The following is a 14,256-nucleotide window of genomic DNA, read 5'->3' on the forward strand; positions in this document are numbered from 1 at the left end:
AAAACAAAACAGGCCTCTCCAATTGGGCCCACTCTAGTTTGAATGGGGTTCTTAGTTACTTATGTCTGAGAGAAATGATTGTTTTCTATTATATTACAGCCTATTGTTAATTAGATTCCAGGCTTTTTATTTACTCATTCAGGGACCAGCCCCTATAGGTTAGTCAGGCAGTCTCTGAAGGATATGTCTGATAGAGGAGATTGTCCTAATTCTTTGGGTATATTCTCCTTGATCTTGGGCAGGGCCCTATCCAACTAGGAGACCTAACTTCTGTTTGAAGTGTAAATAAAATCTAATCTAGGCAAATTCTTGCCCTGAGGGAATGAGGCAGTATCCTTGTGCCCCTCCATTGGAGTTTAGGGCAATGAAGGAGAAAATCAACCAGAGTGGTCTGGGCATAGATGGATTCCTCTGTCCAGATTGCTAGAGTTGCTAAATCTCATGAAGTAACTTTGTTGGCAGCAGGAGGAGCTGAAGACGGTTAGCCTACCCCTTCGTTGTGTGCCAATCTGGGTTGATTTTACCTATCAGGGACACCCCTTTTCCAAAAGTATATTAAACTTACTGAGAAAACCACTGATCATTAATTTATTGATTATTAGCCAGCCTAATTAAGAAATTGATTATTATTTACTCAGAAAATCTGTCCCTTCAGGGAACTGTTTTCTGTGGGAACCACAGATCAACCCAGATCCTTGCTCCCTACTCTTACTGTTCCCTGAGAAATCACCAGCCAAGCTACTCTGCCTCCCAATTTATCCACAATTGTCTGTTCTTTTGGCTTGGTATTAGTCCTGACTTAAAAAACTAGATGTCTGTCCACAGATATGTTGAGGAGAGGGAATGGGATGAAAGAGAACTGGGTGCTTGAGTAGCTTTAGAGGAGTTGAGGTTAGATTTTAATATCAACCCTCTCTTTTCCTCTGCTTTCTTACTTTCCAAAATAAAGAGAAATGCATCTACTTTATGCATCTATAATTGTTTACTAATATGTATACAAGCTGGATATAAACATATGTCTCCTAAAATAAAGTATTTTCTCTCATACTCTTAAACTCAGCATTGACCTAAAGGAATGCCGATGGTAAAATGATTTATTTTGGAGAAGGATGTAAGAGATAATGGATGCCAGAAACACTCTGAGGCTATTAGCCATGAGAAAGACTCCCAAGCTTTTAGTAGTGACAGTGTTGTGGGTTTATCGCAGAAACAAATAAGCACATACATAGCCATGGCTATCAGAAGCTCCCTCCTGACGCAAAGAATCTGATGATCACACTTCAGCGGATGCCACTTTATTGGCTCACAAATAATCTGGGAACTTTAATATCTGACTCCATATACCATTCCCAATATGCATAGAGGCTTGTGTTTCCACAATCCGGCTAGCAGCTTCTGTGGGGGTGTAAGATCCACCCACAGCCAGCACCCAGAAAGCTGCCAACAGCACAGGTTCTTTTGATCTGCTTAACTAAGGAAAGTAAGGTGAAGGGGTTGACAAGCTTACTTTAATTCAGCATATAAATATCATTCACTTAGTTCAGAGGAAAAAACCAGCACCCTAAACTTTAGAATAAAATACAAACAAATTACAAACATCAACAGACAGACCTTGTCTGATTCAAATCCCAATACATAGTTACCAGAGTTCAACAAAATCTCAGCATCCAGGTTTACAAGCTGGAGGGCTCCTTAGCTACAGCTGCCCAGAGTCTCAACACCATCTCGAGAGCCCTGCACAAATGGCTCTGTCCTCCCTTGTTATAGGGCTCCAGACATCATCAAACATCATCTGAATGACAAGAGCTTAGGCTCTGGTGATTGGTTCTTGACTTGGCCCCTCCCCTTAGGACCCTGGGAGGGTCACATCCACATAGATTAGGTTAACACCTAATAGGGCATGGCTCTGGAGTTAACACCTCCCCTTAGCCAGCCCCACCTTGCGCCCCTACTCCAGTCACCTATCCACACCCACATAGGTTCCACACCTAATAGGGTTTTGGGCCTGGGGCTTAGCACCTAGTAAGGCCCAATGAAATACACTGAATTGCTCAAAGCAAACAAAAGCCAAACTCTTCAAGGGCACTTGTTGAACTAAGTGCTAAGGAGCCCATTTTGCTTACCAACACACTCCACCCCCTGTTCTAGGATACAGCTTGCAAGGCTGGAAACATGGGCAGGTTTATTTATCATCTAGAGAAGAAAAATGGGAATGATATCGAAGTCCATAGAAATTAATGATAACTAACAGTGAGCATGACTTCTCAGTGGCCTCTATTGACTCAGTTACTTAGTATACCTCCAAGGCTTGGTTTCTAGCTGGTCTTTGTTAAGCATTGCTCTTTGCTATTGATTCTCTCTTCCATGGATCCTCTGGTGGTCTGAAGTGTTGTTTCTCTTGGGACCTCTACTCTAGTACCTCACCATTTGTGATTCTTTTCACTATATGTATTTTTCAGCCCTTAGTCCATTCATCATGGAACTTCAACTTCTACCTGATATCACTCCTTCCCTTTCACAGGGTCAGACTTCTTAGTCTATCTGAATCCTAGCTTGAAAATTCCAGATCCTTATGGAACCTTCTATTATCCTTTAATTCTCAGTCAAGGCCTCACACTCCACACATCTTGCAGAGGTAAGAGGTAAGGAACAATTTCTTTTTGCAAACAGGTCTCTCCCCAAATTCCATGTTGGCTCCTGGTGACTTCACAGTTTTCTTCCTCTTACTGTTATTTCCTGGGTAATGTGACTCCTACCTGATTCAACACTGGGTCCAGAGGCTTGGGAGAGCAATATGTCCTTTCTCTAACTGTCTCTCTACCGAGCACGATCCTTCTAGGTTGTTTGGAGGGTTTATTCATATTTCCTAAGGTACTATTTAAACTACTTACTGCTTTGTGCCAAGCTCTGTGCTGAAATACAAATTCAAGCAAAAACAAAACATTCACTGCCCTCAATAAGCTTAAATACCTACAAAATGATTGGAGCTTAGGGATGAAGCAGGGAAGTTCCAATTGAGAAAAAAAGTCTGGAGAAAGTCAGATGCACAGCCATGAAGGGAATGAAACATGGCCAACCTGAGCCTGTCCCCAGAATGGAAGCCTCTCAAAGGAACTAAAAACCAGTGGTAGAATGGGGTGATAGTCATGGAAGGATTTTCCAGGATGAGAAGAAGAAAGGTGTTGTGGAAATCTCTAGTGGGAAGTAAGCAACTAAATTATGGTGGTAAATTTTAGAGAGAATAGGAAACAGAGCTAGGAGGGGTTCTTATTCTTTTTGTGTGTGTGTCATAGACCATGTTGTCAGCATGAAGTCTACCGTTCTCTCCTCAGAATAATGTTTTTTAATATATAAAATAAAATACAGAGGATTACACAAAACAAATTTACTGAAATGCTCCTATCAATTTTTTTTTAAAATGAAGCTTGTCTTTAGAGTAAGAACCACTGATCTAGAGGAAAAAGAAGCTTGTATTCTCCTCCTCTCAATGCCTTCTATGCACAATGGATAGGAAAAAATAGTCTCAGACACACACACACACACACACACACACACACACACACACACAAATACATGCCATTAAAGACACTGGTAGACAAAAAACTGCATAGTTCCCATCTCAAGCAACCAGACAAGTAGATGGGCTTTAGGCTGTGTTCTATTAGGATCCTAGTAACAAAACAAAGCTGCAGTGTGCTCTGAGATTAGCAGGCCAAAATCTTCATTTTTGGAGGCAGAAACTCAGCTATAGATAAAGGGAAGAACTTGTTAGAACCAAGTGTGTGTATATGTGAGTGCTTGCATGTGTATGTGTGTGTGTGTGTGTGTGTGTGTGTGTGTGCATGTAATAATAATGCTACTTGCGGCTACTGTGGCTGTGTAAAGCCAACAATACCAGCACATTGGAGAGCTGCTAGCACAGCTTCTTCGATCTGCTTTTCTAAGGAAATCAACTTTAAGGGGTTTACAATCTCTCTTTAATTAAACATACATATATCATTCACTTAGTTCAGGGGGAAAAGCCAGCACCCTGAACTTCAGAGAAAATACAAACAGAAATCACAAGCAGAAATTATAAACAGAGCAAAGTAACACAAATCAACCGCCATAGCAATACACAGACAGTTGCCAGAGACAGAAACACCAACACCTGAGTTTTGAAAGCTGGGGGAACTTCTTAATGGCTACCCAGAGTCTTGTCTGGTCAAATCACACGACACTCTTCCAGTAAGTGAGCCCCAAGAAAAATGCTAACTCCAGAGTATATATACCCTTTTTTAGAGCACAAGGGCTTAACCTCTTTTGTGACCTAATTAGCAAAAGGGTGTGAGTCTTCCTACAAACAAAGGCGAGACTCAATCAATGTAATGGTAAGAAGGGTGGGGCATTTTCTTACTATTTTCTCTTTTGCAATGCTAGGGCAATTAAGTGCCTTTAACGAGTCTTGCCTTTGAATTTTGTTTTGGAGTGCTTCTCAGCACTGAAGTAATCAAGTACCTTTGATGAGTCTTGCCTTTGTCTGAATTGATTGGAAACAATGTATGTGATGTGTTGCTAGTGATTAAAGATCTTTCACACACCCATTTTGCTAAGTAGGCACTGAGCTCTCAGGGCCCTGAACAGGGTATATGAGCTCTGAGGTCAGCCTTTTGCTTTGGGGGTTACTGGAAGAGTGTTACCAATTTGGCCATACAAGACTCTGGGTGCTCCACCCCCTCACCCCCACTCGGGCTTTGAAACTTGGCGCCTGTCTCTATGGTAACTATGCAGGCAATGCCCTGCTCAGACAGCTAGGGGCCTGTCTGTTAATTTCTGTGTCTTATTTGTGCATTTATATAATTTCTGTTTTTTCTGTTTGTGCTTAGAAAAGCAGATAAAGAACCTATGCTAGCAGCCCTCCTGTGTGCTCTTGTTGGTCTTTCACATCCACAGCAGCTACTAGCAACATTGTTGTTACAATCAAAGGCATTTGATTGCCTTAGTGCTAAGAAGCACTCCAAAAGAAAAAAAAAAACAGTAAAAAGTCTCGCTTTGCTTTTTCGTTCAGAGCATGCATGTGTGTATGTTGTCTGTGTAAGGTACACAGTTATTCCTTCCACATCACAACTATCTCCGTCATTGTTTCTATATATCATGGATTCACATAAGAAATTAACTGGGAATTTTTTGGGAGTTTTATGGAAGCCACAGATGACCCTTGAAGACCAGCAGATGACAAAGCGAGTCTGAGCAAATATTTAAGCCAAATCTTACAACAAAATACTGTAAACATGCTGTAAAAGAAAAAGAAAAAAAAAAGAATTCATACTTCTCTGGTACAAAGGGAGGATAAAAATTATGCTTGCATTTTCTATTTTTTTTGGTGGGAGGGGGTGCTGTTTCCCTAACTCCCGTATTGTGGAAGGGATAACTTTATATGTACACACACACACACACACACACACACACACACACACACACACACACATATATACGCATATATATCCATATTGGGAAAAATGACTTGCAGGAAGGCATGAATAGATATTTTTAAATTTGTGCCCGCATTCTTTCCATAGAAACTTTGATTCCTGCCTTGAGGGGGAAAAAGAGAAATTGCCATGAAGCTGGCTACACTTTTTTTCTTTGAGAGAGAAGGATACTGGTCTAGAAGTTTATCTATTTTGCCCCTACCCTACCCTCAAGAAACTTATCTAGGGAAATAATTCTTTAGGTTCAAACCATTTCTATTGTTGCTATCCCTTAAAAGGGAAGATAGAGCCCAAGCTTATATCTGTAGCCCTCATCTACCAAAAGCTAGTTGCATAGAAGACAACAAAAATTGTGAATAGTGAGTTAGCCAACTTACTCAAGCAGATAGAAAACAGAAATCAGGAAAATTACATTGATTAGTTTATACCAGAAAATATAGATCATGAATGTGCTCTTTAAATAGGAGTGAAATAGCTTTTGAGGCAGAGCTCTGAGGCAGATAGGGAGCTAGTTTTGACATCAGGAAGATACTGATTCAAGTTCTGATTTTTTTAAACAGATGCTAATTGTGTCACTCTAGGAACTTGCCTATTCACTTAAGCTTTCACCTCCCAAGTTAATTGTCTCAGACTACACTTATAGAGATGCCTCACTGAGAGTTACCTTTAGTCTAGAACAAAGAAACAAAAGCCCATCCAGATCTTCTTTCTTAACACTTCTCTGCATGATATGATTTACTGGGGAAAAATCTTGACTTTGAAACAAAGTTGAGACTCCCACTATCTGTGTGTGCTTGAGCAAAGCACTTAACTTTTGGGAGATCCAATTTCCTTAACAGTACTATAGCATATCTTATGGTTAGTATAAAGATAAGGGGTTAAGTTGGGAAAGTCCTTTAGAAAATAATGTCCTGTAGAAATATACAGACATTGTACAATTTTGATTGCTTATGTGAGTGTATATACTTTTGAAATGATTTATTAACAATCTTTTGGTTCTCTAACAGACAATATTTCATAACTAATGACCTTGGCATGAACAAACAAGGAACGTAAGCATGTCAGTAAGCATGTAACATGCACAACTGATTTGTTTCTCTTCCTTTTTTAAAAAAGTAAAGCAGGCTTACGATTACGGAAAAGACCTTAGAATTGATCCCTCTGAAGAATATTTCCAGACTATGATCTTCCTCAGTGAAGTCTTTATGGCCTTTTTTTCTCAGGTTATAGATGACAGGGTTAGGGACATCACTATATAAAGCATAAATAACAATAGATCCAGAATTTTGATTCCCAAAGATAGTTTAGTGAAGACATAGCTGCAGTTATGATAAAAACTATGAGAACAAAGAAATGGGGAAGGCTGACTGATCCTCTGTGGTTAGAATCTTTAGCATAGTTGAAAAAATGGAACCATAAGGGAGAGCAATGGAAATGCAGCAGAGAATCCCTAAACTTAACCCAATAGTTAACAAACACGTCAAATAAAATGTGTATTTCAGAGCAAGACATCCTGAGCAGGGATAACACAGAAGAACTGATGGATCTTTTTGGAGCTACAGAAAGGTGAAACTTATGAATTTTAACTGCATACAGGGCCTCAAACAAACCTCCAGTGAGTCAGGGAGCAGCTGCCATCTTCGCACAAGTCCCTCTCATCATGTTGACTTCAGGGGCTGACAGATAGCCACATAGCAGCCATAGGACATCATTGTGAGGAGAAAAAGCTCTGATGATACCAAAATAATTAAAAGGAGTTGTAATATACATTACAACAGAGAAATGAAATGGCTTTGGTTCAGGGAGTTTGTAATAGATTTAAGAATTGTGGTAGAAATAAGGTATAGATCTAAAAAGGATAGGTTCTTCAGGAAAAAGTACATGGGGGAGTGGAGGTACTCATCAAGAGAGATGAGGGCGAAGATGAAAAGGTTTCCCAGCAGGTAGTTCAGCAGCAACAAGCCTATAACACCTGAAGCTCTTGGGTATGGGAAAAGCCCATGAGGAAGAATCCTGACAACATGATGAGATTGGCCATGCTCTGGTCGTTTTCTTGACCATCTCCACAGAGAAGAGAAGCAGCCGTCAGAGGAAAGAACAGTCAGTGCTGTGTGTCAGGAGATTTTGTGATAGGCCTATTCTCTGACATTTTGTAAATAGCGATTCTGCTTCATTTTGTCATTTGTTAAATGAGGAGATGAAATTGTTTTGCACAGTCTTAACTTTAGATCCAACAGTTTATTTTAAAAAAGATTTTGATAACTATATTTCCACAACAATGGTTTCTATTTAAACCTATGTATTTGATTTTATTCAATTATAGATCTCATCCTCAGGAAGGGTCTGTGGGCTTCACCAAAGGGGACCAAGACATAAGACAGGTTTCTTGAAAGTGATTATGTTTAAGGGTTCTTTATGTCCCAAATGAGCCGTGTATACATGAACAGTATCTTCACCTTGAAAAATGTATTAATGACAGTAATTCGTCTCTAAATTATATGATTTTTAAGATTTATAGAGTCCTTTTATCACAAGAACTCATTTTAAGGATTTTATTGACTTTTATCATAAGTACCTTAAGAAGTAGATTTCTCAAGTAGCATTTTTACCATCTTGAACATAAGATACTGAAACTCAGAGAGTTATGTAATATTTTAATGGCCATACAAGAAGTGCCAGAACCTAGATGCTAATCTGGACTCCTGATTCCAAGCCTGACTTGAAAGTTCTTCCAAGTTCCTATACTGAGCAATACCTGAACTTTCTCTTCAAGAACAAATAGCTTTCTTTGTGTTCTTCAATAGTGATAGTGATGTACATTTTTTAAAAATAGTTTTAAATGATGTCACTGTCACTAACCCAACCAAGACACTGTCAAATTGACAGTCTTATTAACCCAGAAGAGTAGAATTGTCATGCAAAGAAAGGCAGTGTAATGGATTTAACACCAGTCTGGGCCATTTAGTGTCATGCTCTTCCTTACTCAAAGGCTATGCCACCAGTAACTTAGAACAGCCATTTTGAAACAAAAATTTATTGCCAACTGGAGAACTGACTCCCAAACCACCTCTGTTTGTTATGGGTCTGTTCTATTCCCTTTTAATGAAGATGGAAGAGTGGAAAATGACTGCCTTCTAGATTCTGATAACTCTTGCATGGGTGAAAATACCCATCTATCTCCAGGCAGCAGATTGGTACAATGGAAAGAACACCAGTCCTGGAGTCAGAAAGATCTGAGTTCAAATTTGAATTTGGACCCTTACTAGCTGTGTGATCCTGGGCAAGTCACTTAACCTCTCTTCACCTTAGTTTCTCATTGGTAAAATGGGGATAATAATAGTACCTACCTCCCAGGGTTGTTGGGAGGATCAAATGGGACAATACTTATAAAATGTTTAGCAGAGTGCCTGGCACATAATAAGTGCTACATAAATGTTAATCATTATTACTATCTATTCTCATATACTCATGAAATATATCAAAAGGAATTCCTGAATGACCCATTGCTCTCATTAAGGTTATGCAGAAACAAACTTGTGCTTTAATGCAGTGCTTTATGTATTGCTACCCCCTGCTTTTTTTACTTTAACTGAAGCACAATATATTCTACTCCAGCCTTTTACCTTTACCCTGTTTTAATTCCCTGTTTCAAATGTGTTTCTTGTAAGCAACATACTGTAGGATTATAGTCTTTAATCCATTCTGCTATCCACCTCCATTTTATGGGATAGTTAATCCCATTCACAATCACAGTTATGATTACTATCTGTGTCTTTTTCTCCATTCTATTTCCCCCATTTATGCTTTTATTTCTCCCTTTCCCCTTCCACTCCTCAAAAGAGTTTTGCTTTTGACTGCTGCCTTCCTCAGTTTAGCCTCCCTATTGATTCCCCTCCATTATCTTACCATTTTCCCCTTGCTACTTCTTCCCTCCCTTCTGACCACCTCCCCTTTTCTTTCTCCTTCCCCTCCTACTGCATGTAGGACAAGTTTGATTTTGTTACTTATCAGAGTATGTTATTCCCTCCTTGAACTAAATCTGATGAGAGTAAAGCTCCAACAGTGCTCTTCTCCTTCCCTTCTTTCCCTCTACTATAATATTTTTATGCCTCTGCATGTGATGTAATTTACCCTTTTCTACCTCCTCCTTACCTCTTCTCCCAGAACAATCCCTTTACACCCCTTAATTATATTTTTTATCATCATATTAGTTACTTTATACTGATACACTCAGTCTATGTATATCCCTTTTAATTTTCATAACTGTACCATTCTCAAGATTGACACATATATATATGTATAAAACATATGTAAAACTATAATCCTATATAATGATGTAAACAATTTGCCCTTATTGAATAACAAGTTTTTTTCTCCTCTGTTTGCCTTTTAATATCTCTCTTGGGTTTTGTATTTGAAGATCAAATTTTCCATTGAGCTTTGGCCTTTTCTTCAGGAAGGTCTGGAATTCCCTTATTTCATTGAATGTCCATCTCCTTGCCTGAAAAAGTATGCTCAATTTTGCTGGGTAGTTGATCCTTAGTTGTAGTCCAAGCTCCGTTGCCTTTTGTAATACCATATTCCCATTTCTCCTGTCTTTTATGGTAGAAGGTATCAGATCATGCATGATCCTGACTGTAGTTCAATGACATTTGAGTTGTTTCTTTCTGGCTGCTTGTTGTAGTTTTTCCTTGACCTGATAATTTTGGAATTTGTCTACTATATTCCTTGGAATTTTCATTTGAGATCTCTTTCAGAGGGTAATCAGTTGATTCTTTTGATGACTGTTTTACCTTCTGGCTCTTATCCTTGATGATTTTTTGGAAGATACTGTCCAGGCTCTTTCATCATGGCTTTCCAGTAGACCAATTATTCTTAGATTATCTCTCCTGGATATATTTTCCAGTTCAGTTGTTTTTTCCAATCAAAAATTTCACATTTTCTTCTATTTTTTATTCTTTAGATTTTGTTTGACTGATTCTTGATGTCTCATTGAGTCATCAGCTTCTACTTGACCAATTCTAATTTTTGACAAATTATTTTCTTCGTTTAGCTTCTTAACTTCCTTTTCCATTTGTTTAATTTTACTTTTCCAGGAGTTATTCTCTCCAATTAGATTCTCGACCTCCTTAACCCTTTTGTTCATTTTCCTTTTTAAAGATTTGTTCTCATCAGTGGATTTTTTTTCTTTTGCCTCTCTAATTTGGTTTTTAAAATCCTCCTTGAGCTCTTCTAGGAATGCTTTTTGGGCTTGAGACCAGTTCACTTTCCCTTTTGAGGTTTCAGATGTGGGTATAGCATCAATGCTGTCCTTTTATGAATTGAAAATTTGATCTTCTCTGTCTCCATAAAAAGAATCAATACTCCTTGGTTTTCTTGATTGTTTCTTCTTGATGGTTGTCTTTTAAAGTGAATCTCTGCTTCTGGGGCTCAGGGTCTCTGTCCCAAACTTCCTGTTTTGGGAACTGTGGACCTGGTTACTGCCTTCATGTACTGTGGTCTCTTGTTTCATGGGGTGTGTGGGAAGGTGGTCTGGCTGCTGGAAGTCTCCTCTTCCCTTAGGGCTGTGCTACAGCATGGGTGGACTCAGCAGTTGTCTGCGCTGGTGTCTGCCACTTCCCCTGGCTGTGTAAAGGCCCATCTGGGGTCCTGGTGTAGACACTTGCTGGCTCCATCCCCCTGGGACTCAGGAACTCCCACTGTTCTTCTGAGGTGAGGCCTCCCTTCCTGCACTATTCTCCTTCTGCCACCACAAGAAGGGCCCTCTCTCCAGTTTCCCCAAGCTAAAAGGCTGGAGCCCCACTTCTATCTCCTCTATTCCAGGGTTTCTCCTAAGGCAGTATTATCTGGGTGAGGAAGGGAGGTATGAGAGCCATTTTACCTGGTCATCATGGCTCCTGGAAGTTCAAGAAGGTGAGTTTGAAACCTTTAGACTGTAGGCCGGAAGCCTCATGAGTAGCTGCTCCCAGAGCCTCAGGCTCTGTGTTGGTGTCTCCCACAGCTCTGACAGACTCCCGTCCTGGGCTGAGATGCCTGGGGATCGCCTCCATAGCCAACACTTCCATCCAGGGGCTGCTCCTGCTACTGCCCAGGTACCAGAGCTACACTCTTTATGGGGAAACAACCCAACAAAAATTAGCAAGCAAAGGAATGTCTTTCTATGTATAATTATAGCGCATTGCAATCATATTTGATGTGAGCAATTTTCTTGTTCAGTTCTTATTCTTACTCTTCCAAATGCGGTTTCACAATAAAATCTTTCTTAAATTTATATAACACAAAACTGACTTAATCACCATATGACTGTAATTTGCCCCCAATACAGGCCCATATGAACGATACATCTTAGGGTAATGAAAAGATTGTTAGAAATAGGAGCAACGAGCAGATGTTGTGGAAAACAGGTTATATTTGGCTCAATGCAAGGAAAATTAGAACTTTGCAAATGTGGAATGGGTTGTTTTTTGCAGAAGAGTATTTGGACTCACTGAAAGTGCCCGAGTGAACACTGGATGACCTTTGATTGTGTATATTTTAGATGGAGCTCAAGTTCAAATAAAGGTTATTGACATCTATCCCAATATTGAGTTTCTGTGCTTTTGTTTTAAGTTTGAAAGTAAAATCTAGAGACCATAACCTTTTTGGAAAAAAAAAGTATCTATTTCTCCTGTTAATTTATGTCAGTTCCTAACTTAACAATTGGCTTCATGAAAAAAATAGAAAAATTAGCTACTCCTGCCACTCCCCTCTACGCCACTGCGGGCCTCTCGCCTGCTGGGCCTCGAGCCCTCCTCGTCCCCCAAGCGGCCCGGGGCCGAGTCCATCGCGCCCGCCCTGCCCCGCATCGGGACTCACAACTGCACGTTCCACTGTGATGAGGCGCTGGCCTGCACGCTGCTGAGACTGCGGCCCGAGTACCGGGAGGCGGAGATCCCGTGCACCCGCGACCCGGCGCTGCTGGCCACCTGCGACGTGGTGGTGGACGTGGGCGGCGAGTACGACCCGCAGAGACACCTCTATGACCATCACCAGAGGTACTTCTCCGAGTCCATGAGCTCCCTGCGGCCTGTCGTGGCAGACGAAGCTGAGCAGTGCGGGACTGGTCTATCTGCACTTTGGCCAGAGGCTCCTGGCCCACCCGCTGGACACCAGGATAGATGACTGAATTGTGGATACTCTCTATGACAAGATGTGTGAATATTTTGTGGAGGAAGTAGATGCGGTAGACAATGGGATCTCCCAGTGGGAGGGAGGAAAGCCTCCATATGCACTGACCACCACTTTGAGAGTTCAGGTTGCCCGGCTTAACCCTACCTGGAACCAGCCAGATCAGGACACAAAGGCCGACTTTCATCGTGCCACGGAGCTAGTACGTGAGAAGTTTCTACAGAGACTGGATTTCTATAAGCGCGGCTGGCTACCTGCCCCTGCCTTTGTGGAACAAGCCTTGGCAAACCGATTCCAGGTGGACCCAAGTGGAGAAATTATAGAGCTGTCTTAATGTGGCTGTCCCTGGAAGGACCATTTGTTTGATCTTGAACCTGGGCTGACCCCCTTTGTGCCCATTGCATTCGTGCTCTACCCTGACCAGAATGGACAATGGCGGGTACAGTGTGTGCCAAAAGAGCTTCATCTTTTGAGAGCAGGCTGCCCCTGCTTGAGCAATGGCAGGGTCTTCCGGATGAGTCCCTGGACCAGATCAGCAGGATCGCTGGCTGCATTTTTGTTCATGCCAATGGCTTCATTGGTGGGCACCACACCAGAGAAGGTGCCCTGAGTATGGCCCGTGCCACTCTGGCCCCGTGCCTAACACCTCTGCCTTCTGATGTCTCTCAATAAAATTCTCAGTACAGTGAAAAAAATAGAAAAAATAATCTGACAAGGCTTTTGAGTTGCCTCTTCCACTTATTGAAGAGCTTGAACAAGTTTGGTTTTTTTAATTATAAAATGGCTGTAATCATGTCTTTCCTAACTTCTACTTAGGGTTATTGAGATAAAATAAAGGAATGCAAAAGCACTTTAACTATGACAAAGCATGTAGCCAAGCAAAGCACTGTTGGCCACTTATTCTGAGTATATATATTTGAAAAATTGTATTTATTGGTATGCTCTTGACCCTCTGAAAGTCAGAATTTTAAATAGCAATTCACTTTGGCATTTTGGTATAACATACACACATGTAGGCAAATACTAAAATATGTTTAGAATAGAATATTTTATGTTGTATATGCATTTACAAACACATATATGTATATGTACATACAAACATATGTAAATATGATACACATACGTGTGTGTGCGCGCGCACGCGTGTTTGTGTGTAGCCCAGGCTTCTCTTGAGCACTCTTTGCTCAACTGGAGCTCACTATGTACTCTGCCATGTGGGTGTGGTCACCTCCTTTGATTGACTGCCTGTATTCTTAAAACTGGAGAGACTGAGCAGTCTGTCCCCTTCCCAGCTTTGTTCTTCCCTCACATTTTCTGCTGCACTGTTTCAACGACCTATCTGATGTGCCCAGTGTGGTCTCCCCTCTCCTTTTCTCTCTCTTTTACTCTAGCTCCTGGGAATGGGCTTGGGATGTGTTTGTTTTTATTCTGTGTTCTCCTCCAGTTTCATGTACTGGAGGCAATCCCCATGGACCTGGGAATTTGAGCCTTGGTGACCTTGGAGCCAGAATTGCAGATGGGATAGTCCCATCAACCCTTTCAGCATGGAAACCTTGAGAAATCAAATCTTGAGCTTGAGAGTTTTGGAGTTGGAACTGGGGCTGTGTTCTATGGGAAA

General features: G+C 40.9%; 1 pseudogene; it reads left to right on the forward strand.

Annotated features, from left to right (window-relative positions):
* The first annotated feature begins 11,500 nt into the window (after positions 1-11,500).
* Positions 11,501-13,310, forward strand: LOC118857767 (annotated as a pseudogene).
* The last annotated feature ends 946 nt before the right edge of the window (positions 13,311-14,256 follow it).

This window comes from Trichosurus vulpecula, chromosome 7, assembly GCF_011100635.1.
Source record: "Trichosurus vulpecula isolate mTriVul1 chromosome 7, mTriVul1.pri, whole genome shotgun sequence".
NCBI classification, from domain to species: domain Eukaryota; kingdom Metazoa; phylum Chordata; class Mammalia; order Diprotodontia; family Phalangeridae; genus Trichosurus; species Trichosurus vulpecula.